The sequence below is a fragment of the Sorex araneus genome, chromosome 1 (assembly GCF_027595985.1).
Source record: "Sorex araneus isolate mSorAra2 chromosome 1, mSorAra2.pri, whole genome shotgun sequence".
NCBI lineage: Eukaryota > Metazoa > Chordata > Mammalia > Eulipotyphla > Soricidae > Sorex > Sorex araneus.
The window spans coordinates 398323648-398336908 of NC_073302.1; positions in this window are offsets into that span (position 1 = coordinate 398323648).

Sequence of the window (13261 nt, forward strand, 5' to 3'; positions counted from 1 at the left end):
AATTAGTGAATCACCGTGAGGGTACAGTTACAGATGTATACACTTTTGTTCCCGAACTTTGTATGATCATAAATTTTTTTTAAAACTGTGAGACAATTTTTAATCTGAAAAACTGTTCAAGTGAGGAAAAGAATGAACAGATCGTTCCTTTAATCCCAGTTTATGTAATCAAAGAAAGTCCAAATTAAAACATTCCCAGAAAAAAAGAATAGTTTCATTTCAATCTAATTGCTAGAATGTCCCACATATTTGAAATGAAAATCACGTATATTACATAATTTTAAGTTTCTTCACAACAAACACCAAAATTGGTTAAATTACAGACCAAAAACATTTGAATTCAATAAAAATGAAATGACTAGAAGAGTAGTTAAGTAATAAAATATACTTCTCCTTCTATAGACATCTTGTGAGGAATTGTTCAGAAAAATGTCTGAATATATACATATATATACACATATATAATGCATACATGTATATATGTGTAAATACATATATGTATATATCTTGTAGACTATGGGGAAACCATCAGTGTTGATAATATTTAACTTCCTAAATAATTTTATAATTGAATAATTACATGCCATTAATTTTTTTACATCCCTATTCCGGCAATATAACATGCAAAATAAACACCTATTCAGTGAAAATTACTTCTTTGTTCATAGAAACTAAAAGTAAACTCTGTACCATTCCAATGAATAACCCCCCAAAACCAATTTCTTTAACAAAACACTAAAATACATTTGTAAACATAGAATAATTAGTATGAATCATAAGATACCTTGGGAAATATTGTGAAGGTAAAATACTGAGCAATAAAAACTAAAAAAGAAAATGATAGCGGTGGAGAGATTTTAAAGATATAATCTAAATGGATAATATTTTATTCCAGAATATTAATGATGAGCCTCCAGTATGCAATCCACCACATTTGGAAACTCGAATTTATTCTACTACTCATATTCCTTTTATTCAGCTCAATTGTTCAGACAAAGATTCTCCACAGAAAGAGCTGAGCTATTCAATTGTGGCAGGTAAGATATAGGATTCCAAATAAGTCATCTCTATGCCATTTTACAAAATGCCCATCGAATGTATTTTACAAATATTGGAAGTATATTACTATGAAACATATTTTTAGTATAAAGTTAAATACAATGATCAAATTATAATGAAGCTTTATTTCTATTTTATTACTGCATTTTCCTCAGGAAATGCAAATAATCAATTCACACTTAGGAGACTAAATGCTGATCCTCCTTTTCTGGCCACTACTAAGAATTTTCAGTATAAAGAATTTCAAGGGATTCAGGACCATCTGACTTTCCAGCTACTTATTGAAGTAACTGATGAATTAGGTGGGAATAAAGCTAGTCAGCTGTCAACCACTACAACAATCATAATTCATGTGTTTCCTTGGACCACAATGCAGCCAACTTCTTCTATAAAAACAACAGCAACTACAGTAAGTACTTAGTGATGAAATATAATTCTAAAGTACTCTGAATTAGTCATAAAAATAGACAGCATTTGGAAACTCTCATAGGAGTTATCTTTTTATTTTGGCAGTGAAAGACATCAATGAAATGGTTACTTAAATACAACAGAATTTCTATCATTAAAATAATGAGAATTATTATAGCTATTAGTCATTAGCTTTGAGTTAAGATAAATATATTAATGTTCATTCTTCATAGGCCACTTAGCTATTTATTTTGTATTTAAATTTCAATTATAATTGTTCCAGTTCTTAAAGAGCAGATAATGATGTAATCATTGTGAACTAAAGGATTAAATTTTCTCAAGGAGAGAGTACAGAATTATTCTTAGAAATATCTGTCATGTTATGGGAAATGTTGAAAACAATACTGAAGCTAGAGGATAGATCTGTCTGAAGAACAAAGAAGCCAAATCAATATATCACTGTATCACTGTATCACTCTCATCCCGTTGATCATAGATTTGCTTGAGCGAGTTCCAGTAACGCCTCCATTCGTCCTAGCCCTGTGATTTTAGCAGCCTCTCTTTACTCGTTCTTCCAAGTAGTGCCTCATTGGAGGCTCTTTCAGAGAAAGGAGAATGAGACCCATTATTGTTACTGTATTTGGCATATCAAATATGCCACGGAGAGCTTGCAAGGCTCTGCTGTGTGGGCAAGATGCTCTCAATACCTTGCCAGGTTCTCCAAGAGGGAGAACTAGGCTATCAAATATTTATCAAATCAAATCAATATATAAACTATTAAATTATGAGAAAAACATGAATGTAAATACAAGAAATTTGGATGGTTCCTGAAAATAATGACTTCATGGAAGAAAGTACAGACTTACAACGATACCTAAACTTGGCTCATATATACGAAAGACAAGATAAAATCAATGTGGTAGAAATAGTATGTGTGGAATATTCAGTTGATGTTAAATAGGTGTAACTTAACTTAGTCTAACAGGTATTCATATTCTTGTCCTCTCTATTATTATAGTATTCTGTACAGTAAGCTAATACAATGAAAGATAATGAATTAAAACATCTATTTGTTGAGGCTGGAGAGATATTACAGAAGGCAAGGTATTTGTTTTGTAGACAGCTGACCTCTGTTTTGCCCCTGGCTTCCCTGTATGGTCCTTAAAGCCACCTGAGTGTAGAGCTAGGAAAAAGCCCTGAACACTACTGGCTGTAAATCCAAAGCCAAATATATATATATATATTACATAATATATATTTACATAATATATAATATATTATATAATATATTATTATATATAATATATAAAATAAAATAGAAAATGGCTATTTTGTTGAAAAAGTTATAAAATTTCCCCCAATTATTTGAATTCACACTCAAGAAGTTTTGAATTAGTTACATAACCATAATACAGAAATTAATATTTTTGATCCAAATAAAATAATAAATGGGATTAAAGTGTAATGCTCCCACTTGCCTAGTAAACAGAAATTTAGGTTTTTTTCTGTGGGAGGGTAATACTATCCTAAGCCTTCAACTATTTCTAATAATATTTTCATGCCAAGAAACCTCCCAAGTGGTGTTCAACAGCTTTGAGGTCCCTCTGGGAAATTCTTGGCCAACTGGGCAAGTGGATCAATACAGGCCCCAAGGGTGAAAAGACACTGGCCCAGAAATGTGGTGGATTTTCCAGGCCACCCCTGTAGTGAGCAGGGACCACTAGGGCTGCATATGAGATGCTCAGGGGACAAAGTACTGTGGGGATAAAACCAGGGTGGGCCACATGCAAGGCATGCCCCCCATAACCCCAGTACAATTTCTTGAAATCCTCTAACAATTTCAATTCTCTACATACCACATGATAAAGCGTAAATGGAGCACAAGAATGTAAGATACTATAGCTAAGAAACCATAAAATAACAAAAAGCAGAAGAAACACAGTAATTACACAAATTACCAAACACAGTTGAAAAGTCATAGTTTGAATATAAACTAAGTTTGAAAATTGGTCAGGGTATTGGAAACTATAAAGGTAGTATAAACCATTTGAAAATATATTATTATATTCACTGTCACTGTCATCACTGTCATCCCATTGTTCATCAATTAGCTCGAGCAGGTACCATTTGTCCCTGTTGCATGCTAGTGCAGCCCAATGGCATATTGGGGGCTCTTTCAGGATCAGGGGAATGAAGACTTTTGTTGTTACTGTTTTTGGCATATCGAGTACACCACAGGTAGCTTGCCAGGCTCTGCCATGCCGGTGGGATACTCTCAGCTTGCCAGGTTCTCTGAGAGGGATGGAGGCTTTTGGGTGGCCTCTAATCGCCTTTACAGGTGTTCCTAGTCTACCGAGTGTAAGCTTTTAGTTGACTGGCATGTTGTAACAATCTGCACACTGACAAATACACAACTGTCTGCGTCTCTGAATAGGACCTGGGACATCTGTGGCCCCAGGTTGATCTCCTTGAGGTTGATGAAGTGCACCTGGAGGTTGTTGAGCAGCTGGCAGAGCAGGACCCTATCGAGGAGGGTCTGTGCCAGTTCGAACACCTGTGTCAAGTCCCAGGTCACCTAGTGGTTGGCTGACAGCACCCCACAGTGGATGAGCCACTGTGAGCACAGCTGCCACTGCCCTATGTCCGATAGCACTGCAACTGAGCCTCGGCTGCCGTGTTTTCTCTGTGCCCTGCCGACGTGATGTGATTCTGTCTGAATCTTGCAAAACAGCCAGTGTTGTCCTTCAGGAATCACAGGTAGAGTACCAGCAGGGATCATGCCTAGAGTTCCATGCCTGGCATGCTGAGCCACATGTCTAAGGCGAGATGGTGAGCCAGGTTCAGGAGAGTGCGAGGGGTTCGGGCAGCATTGGCACAATCTTGCCTCTAATCAAATATGGTGTGGTAATTATGGAAAATGAGTAGGGAGTGTCTTATGATGTATCTTATGAGGTGCAAGGTTTAGGAATATGTTCACTCATACGTGAAGCTCGGCCCGAGCATGTGGAAAAGCGCCTTGGATCATGACAGCGGTTGGGTTGTGGAGATCGGCTGCCAGGGCTGGGTCCCTTGGGGTGGGGAGAGCTCTCACCTACCCCCCTCTGGGGCACCCCAAGTGAAAACAGCTTGGTGCAGAGTCTGGTTGCATGGTTATGGGGACCTCATTTTTACTCCCTTCAGGGAGAATAGCCGTGAGTTATGGATGGTCGCTAATGAGGAGATTATCATTACATTAGGAATTAAAATGAAACATCTGAAATTTAAAATGACCATATGGACATAAAGTCCATGTAGATGTATGTTCACAATTACTAAATAACATTTTTAGAACAGGTGAACATTTAAAAATTTGATCACTTGTGATATGATAAAGCAAAACTAAGCATAAATTAAAGGACACAAATCATGAAGAATATTTTATTTGATAATAAAGGGAAACCAAACAATTGTTTTGGTAAACCAAATCAATTAGTGATAGGAATAACCCCTATATTTTTAGAATTTAAAGCAGCAGGAAATATTTTTAAATAAAGGAATGAAAACATAACAAAGCTCTGAGCCACAAGTAAAATGGAATGGCTTTGTATTTCCCTTAAATATTATGTTAACTGTTTTACACGTTTTAATATAGAGTGTTTTTTAATTACCCATTAAAACACTTATCTATTAAAATTTCTCATTTGGGGGTCCAGGCATATATAGCTCAAGTGGCAGAGGACATACCAAGCAAATGTGAGACCCTGAGTTTTACCCTAGCACTTAAGTTATCTACCCATTCCAGCATTGTCATATGTGGTCCCGATAAAAAATAAATAATTTTTACATTTTATTGAAAACTATATGTATCTAAATTCAAAAGAAGAACAAAATAAGAGATTTAAAAATAAAAATACCCATCATTAATAAAATGTACACTAAGCATGCAAAAGACCAAACATTTATTTTTAAATGATAAAAAAAATCAATAAAATTCTGAGGAAGATGATTAAGGAAAAAAAGCAAAGTTACATTTTGGCAATGTGAGGATTGTCAAAGCAACACTAGCATATTGGAACCAGAGAGAGTTCATTGGGCTAGAATATAGGCTTTACATGCAAAACACTTGGTTTTCTACTCAACCTTGGGTGGTCCCTTAAGGTCCACTAAGAATAACTAGGACCCATAGCCCCTGAAAAAACTGTCAGGTGTGGTCTAAAACATAGAAAAACTAAGATGCTAAGAAAATTTAATAAATCTGATGAATAAATGTGAAATGGGAAGAGTTGTCCACCAAAATAAGAATATGAAATATCATAATTAAGGTTGTTGGCATGAGCACATGGAAGAAAATCAGATAAAAGAACACAATAGAAAATAAAGCTAATGATCAACAAGTATGAGTCTATTATTTTGTCAAAAGTGGTACCACAAGTTAAAATATAATAGCTTCAATAAATTATATTGTACATTGACAAGCATATAGGGAAAAATAAGGAGTACCCTTACCTAAAGTCCAATTAATAGTAGACTTAAGTAGACAAAATAAATAAAATTACTAAATTGTTCAAATAATATAAAGCTATCTTAATAATTTGGTGGTTATAAAATTGACATATGTTCTTAAATAAAACAAACATCCAGTGAGGGAAATTTTTAGAAAATCGGTTACATTAGGTAATAATTTTTTACAAATGAATAAGTTATTTGGTTATGATAATAATTTAGTGGTAAGGACTAAATGTAAGTAACTTTAAACAAAAATGAGCATAAATTGCTATTTGTGAGACTGCTATTTTTACACTATTTTAATCATATATTTGTTAAATATCATATTTGTTAACATATGTTACATATATTTAACACATATATTTATTTTTATAAATATAACACATATTTATTTTTATATAAAATAAATTTAACACATATTTTATATAAAATAAATATATGTGTTAAATATATGTTAACAAAATATAAATATATATGTTAACAAAATATAAATATATATGTTCAATATATGTTAAATATCACAAAATGATTCAGAAATAATGAAAATAACATGAGATGCCTATAAAGCTTTCTTAAGCTATTAGCATTTAATTTTGTTATTTGTTCTTCAAATAATTCTCTCAAGCAAAATTTTCTGGTTTATTCTAAAGATTCATTAAGATAAGATAGTTTGCATAGTCTCTGATATTTAATCATTTTAATGTGAATATTTTCTCAGTCAAGGAGTAAATTAGTTCTTAATACCCAAATGCCCAACCTAAGGTTTGAGACCAGGGAACTTTCACATTCCACCAATATATATTTAAATAACCATAATATTTAAATATCAAATAATGCCAAGCCATCAACAGTAACATTGTAATATTTTATAGCATCTTTCAAAATAATTAAAATACATTATTTCCCATTTCTGGATCAACATAAACCTACCAATTTGAAGTCAGTCTTTTCAACTGATCTTTCTCCTTTGGGAGAGATCATTCTAGCTAGTACCATGAAGGAAAAAAAAAACAGAATGTATTAACAAACAGATTTCTAGCATCCAAATTCTTGATTAACAAAGCAAAATGTAGAATGTTTGTAATAAACATAACAGAATAAATAAATTCTGAAGCAACATGTGAAAGGATTTTTAAATTTGTAGTTGAGTGGCACTGTAATTCATACATTTCACTTGGCAAACTATATTATGATTGCTAAAAGAAGAAAACCAACTAATGTTGTCTGGAAATAATTATCAACCTGTGACTTACAAGTTTATTCCCAAGAATTGTAAAAGATGTTTTTTATTGTTCTTTATAAGCTACATACGCTTATAAGCTACATATGCTTATGCACGTACTTATATAATGAACACATTTCTATAAAGAGACACATACACATTTTTTACAATATATATGTATATATATGTATTAATTAGAAATAACCTTAGAATTTTCATAGTTCAATTTGCTTATTGTGCAAGTAGGGAAAATGATACCTACAAAGGTTATAGTTGCTATTTGTCTAAAAGCAGGAAAACTCACAAACAAACCTCATTATTTTAAGACTGCTGAGGAAAGATACTTCTGGAAGTTTACTGAAAGAATTACTAGATATTATTTACATTTAAACATTTTATAAAGATATACATGACCCCTCATTTTCCAGTAGGTTGGCAGCTACACCTACAAACTACCCCTCAGGATCATGTAATCCCACCAACGGCCAAGATCCAGAGACTGTAAAACAAAATTCCCGAAAGCACACGGCCACTTTCACGGCTGCACGACCTCTTATAGCCTATTTCTCCCTCTCAGAGAACCTGGCAAGGTACAAAGAGCATCCTGCCCGCACGGCAGAGCCTGGCAAGCTCTCCGTGGCATATTGGATGTGCCAAATACAGTAACAATGATGGGTCTCATTCTCCTTACTCTGAAAGAGCCTCCAATGCAGTGCCACTGGGAAGAACGAGTAAAGAGAGACTGCTAAAATCTCAGGGCTAGGACGAATGGAGACATTACTGGCGCCCAATCAAGAAAATCAATGATCAATGGAATTACAGTGATATAGTGATACAGTGATACATGACCAGAAGTAATTTAAATACTAAAAATCTGGATTCAGAAAAGTAGTAAACTTGAACAGCAAATATTTGAAGATCTTAATAACATCACACAGATGTTGCTAAATATCTCAAAATGTTACTCAATATTTTTCAATTGAAGAGGAGTTGAAGAAAGATTTTTAAAAAAGGGTCTACTACCAAAAATAATTGGTAAGTATGAATGATTTTATAATAATCATGGAGAAAATATGAAGAAAAGTTTTATAAAGAAAGACAACGGATGAATCAAGTTCAGATCTCATTATATAATTCTGGTAAGAGCATTAGAACCTAAAATAAAGAAAAAGCACTTCATATCAATATGAAGTACCAGACTTCAAGTTTACCTAGAAGAATTCTCCATCAATCAATTTCCATAAATGCTTGTACTACAATATATAACAGGAAAGAATTTTTTTTCAGATTTACCATTATTTGACTGTATTTTTTTAATCATTCAAGCAAGTATTTCAAATTGAAATATTGAAAAATATAGAAGATTTAAAATTTAATTTCAAGTGCCTAGAATCTGCTATTCATCTAGTTTATCCAGTTTTATAATTATAAAATACCACTGCAAAAATAGAATATTCTTAAAGCTAGATTGCTAATAATTTATGCTTATGAGTTAGCTATTAAACACTGAGTCCTGTGGGAAAAACTAAAGTAATTAAAATAAATATAATTCACATATTATATTATATTAGATGAGACATCTTTAACATGAAATAAATGTTTTCACAAGAAAATTCTTGCTAAAATTATATAGGGTAGAAGGAGGGAGAAAGAGAAAGCAGGAGAGAGCAAGAGAGAGAGAGAGAGAAGAAAAGCACATGCCATAGAGGCAGGGAGGGGGTGGGGGCAGAGGGGTTCTGGGAGGAAAATTGGGGTCACTGGTACTGGGAAATGTACACTGGTGGAGAGATGGGTGTTAGAATACTGTATGACTGATATTGAATTATAAACAGCTTTGTAAGTCTCTATCTCACAGTGATTCAATAAAAGAGAAAAAATATATTTAGGGCAGCTTATAAATTATAATCAAGAAAAGGTATGCAGTATGATCACTGCATCTCTAACTTCTGCGAAATTTAGAAGCAAAATGACAGAGCCATTAATATATTATGTGAAAGGTACATGATATTTCTTAATTTTCATTGGGCAAATGCATAAACTATTACAGAATCTGTTGAAGTAGTGTTTATTATCAGAACAGTGTCTGATATATGCATATCATTTTATATTCAACTCGAGACGCTTGTAAGACTCTTCCATGAAACCCTGATTAAGAAATCCTAACTGAAAACAAGGGTTAATCACTGCTTTTCAGTCTGAAAATTTTTTTTCATTAGCAAAATATATTTTAATTGTTATGAATTAAGGAAAGCAAATCACTAAAATATCTAGAGTAATTTTTTCTAATTGGTTCCCTAAATATGTTAATGCTAAGCATACTTTCATAGCCATTACAGAAAGTAAAATAATACTTTGACTATTCAAAAGAAAATAGAAAGAAATTTCTTTACTTTAAAAGTAGACCACCTTAGTCAAACTAGCTAATAATAAATATAAACTCAACCTTAGAAAAAGTAAAATAAACAGAACTGTCATTTTAGTTTAATTTATGGAAATTATCTTCTGGTTAACCTTTGATTTGAACCCATACTGCTTACTCAGCAATCTCTCTCAGGACAGGTACAAATGAAAGAAACTATTTTATGTTTCTTAAATTGAATTAAACTCAACAAATTCAGGCCCAGATTGACAAAAGAGACAATGACGTAACTGGCTAGACACCATTTCCTGCAAATATAATCCCCACAGGATTATGAATCAAAATTCCTGAAACTATTTGCAAACAACAAATTGAATTCATAATAAAAATTCTAGAAAATTCATTCTAAAAAGATAGTTGATTGTAGAAATCTTAAATCATAGTGCTTTATAGCTGTTTTATTTTTAACTTGAATTCATCCTTGTATGAAAGAATAGTCCTTTGATAAAAGAATAGTGATTGGATGAAAATAGAAAAGAGTCTCTATATGTAACTGACCAATCTTTTCATTAATTTATTTAGATAAGCCATTGACAGATAATTAGTAGTATAATGAAAAGGATTTTAACCCACCACTAAAAAAATTTTTGATGGCATTCAGTGCAGAGTGATAAAATAAAAACTGTAAAGGATATATCTGAACTTTGTTGACTAATTATAAAGCTGTTATGGAAGCTTAAAATTATTGATAGATCTTATACATTACATAGTTTTTTTTAAACTATTGTGCTCACTCTAGAGCAAGGGTGGGAGAAGTCCAGCCCGTGGGCCCTATAAGGCCTTCAAATCATGTGGTCTGATCTTGTTACATGATGAGACTTACATATATATATATATATATATATATATATTGAAATCACAGTGGGAAGGGCATTTGCCTTACATTCGGCCAACCTGGGTTTGATTCCTCCAATCCTCTTGGAGAGCCCAGCAAACTACCAAGAGTATCCTGCCCACATGGCAGAGCCTGGCAAGCTTCCCGTGGCATATTCGATATGCCAAAAACAGTAACAACAAGTCTCACAATGGAGACATTACTGGTGCCCATTCGAGCAAATCGATGAACAATGGGATGGTGCTATATATACCTGTATGTGTGTGCATATACACACATGCACATGCACACACACACAAAGAATGTCACAAAAAATTGTTTTCCATTCATGTTCTAGAGACAAATTACTATACCAGTGTTGTTTTTCCTTCATCACAGACCAATGATTTACTACCTTGTAAAGTAATTTAATCAAATATAATTTAAACTTTTTTTTTCAGCAGATAATTTTGAATAGTGACTTTCTGGAGCTGCATAATATGCTGTTGGGAGACTATTTTTAAATATTCATAAAAATAGATTGACTCTCAAGAATTTGGTAGTGTGGACTTGGTCATATTAGATATAGTAACAATAATAACAGAATGGGAATTGGTAAATGTTGCATACCAGGATTTTTTAAATATCCCAAGATAATTTACCAGCACACTATGGGCCTAATCACTTCATACTTTAGTGGACTTCTAAGAGGAAATTTAAATTAGATAGAAATAAGATTTGACATGAAAAAGTGCTCTACATAACTAATCATCAGGGAGATGCAGATCAAAACAACCATGAGATACCACCTCACACCACAGAGAATGGCACACATCCAAAAGAACAAAAGCAACCGATGTTGGAGAGGATGTGGGGAGAAAGGGACTCTTCTACACTGCTGGTGGGAATGCCGACTGGTTCAACCCTTTTGGAAAAAAATATGGACGCTTCTCAAAAAATTAGAAATTGAGCTCCCATTTGACCCAGCAATACCACCTCTGGGAATATATCCCAGAGAAGCAAAAAAGTATAGTCTAAATGACATCTGCACTTACACATTCATTGCAGCACTGTTTACAATAGCCAGAATCTGGAAAAAACCCGAGTGCCCTAGAACAGATGACTGGTTGAAGAAACTTTGGTACATCTATACAATGGAATAATATGCAGCTGTTAGAAAAAAGGAGGTCATGAATTTTGCATATAAGTGGATCGGCATGGAGAGTATCATGCTAAGTGAAATGAGTCAGAAAGAGAGAGACAGTCATAGAAAGATTGCACTCATCTGTGGAGTATAGAATAACAGAGTAGGAGTCTAACACCCAAGAATAGTAAAAATAAGGACCAGGAGGTTGACTCCATGGCTTGGAGGCTGGCCTCACATTCTGGGGAGAGGACAACTCAGAGAAGGGATCACCAAGTATAATGCGGTCAGAGGCCATGTGGGGGAAGGGTGATGTGGGCTGAATGTAGACTAGAGACTGAACACAGTGGCCACTCAACACCTTTATTGCAAACCACAACAGCTAATTAGAGAGAGAGAACAAAAGGGAATACCCTGCCACAGTGGCAGGGTGGGGTGGGGGGAGATGGGATTGGGGAGGGTGGGAGGGATGCTGGGTCAACTGGTGGTGGAGAATGGGCACTGGTGAAGGAATGGGTTCTCGAACTTTGTATGAGGGAAACATGAGCACAAAAATGTATAAATCTGTAACTGTACCCTCACGGTGATTCACTAATTAAAAATAAGTAAATTTAAAATAAAAAATAAATAAAAAATAATAAATGAAATAGGAAAAAATTTAAAAAAATAAAAATATTTTCTCATCATTCAAAAAAAAAAGAAATAAGATTTGAATGTTCTAAAGATATTTATGTATGATTTGCAAAGGTTTATCCATAAATAAATGAGAGACCATTTATCCTTGATTTAGATAATATAACTTTATAGCCATACTTCTGACAGGTCAGAGTATTCACGGAAGTTGCTGGCAGTTTCTTTTATATTTATTCAAAATGACAGGAGAATTAGAAAAATACATCATGTTCTGAGAGCTGTGCTTTGATACCTACTCCACCTTGTCTCCCTTAAATGAATAATTCAAGATGGTATTTCTATATTTCAACTCGTCCTACCCACACTAAGTTTCACTTGTCTTCTGTTTTATAATCTGAAGAAGCAATGACAGAATAATGGTAAAAGTGGTCACTATTGATTGCCTCTTGAAAAGTTTCTTGAGTTAATTTTATTATTGTTGTTGTTGTTTAATTTTAAGCATTGTGATTTATAATATTGACACTGTCAGTATTTCATGCAAAAAAACATTGTAACACTACACTATCCACCAGCGAGTTTCAGCTTCCCTCCTCCATATCCCAATGCTTCCCCCACCATCCAATTCCTTCCATGTCTCCTATAACTATGTTTCCTATTAAAGACCAGTTTTCATTTCTATTCCCTTTGAGTATTTGTTGTTTCTTCATTAAGCAGCATTGTTCCAAACAAATTCACTGGACCAAATTAAGAGCCACTCATAATTTTAATCAAGATCTGTTTACTTACAGAGGTCATGTTTATTTAACTATTTCAGTCTTTCTGTTTTTCTTAAGCTTGATAAAATTTATGGATCACTTTTAAAGAAAATATAGTCTCCTAGTCATCAGTTTATATAATACTTTCTAGAAAAGATATAAAAATGTACTGGCTTGTAATTATTGAAATTTATAGCAAGATTATAACAAAACTTCTTAAATTATTGACCTAAGAAATCAGAATATTGATTGATATAATCCCTTTATAGTAGATAACAAGTTGACAACAAGAATAAGAAGATACATAAAAGAGGCATTTTTA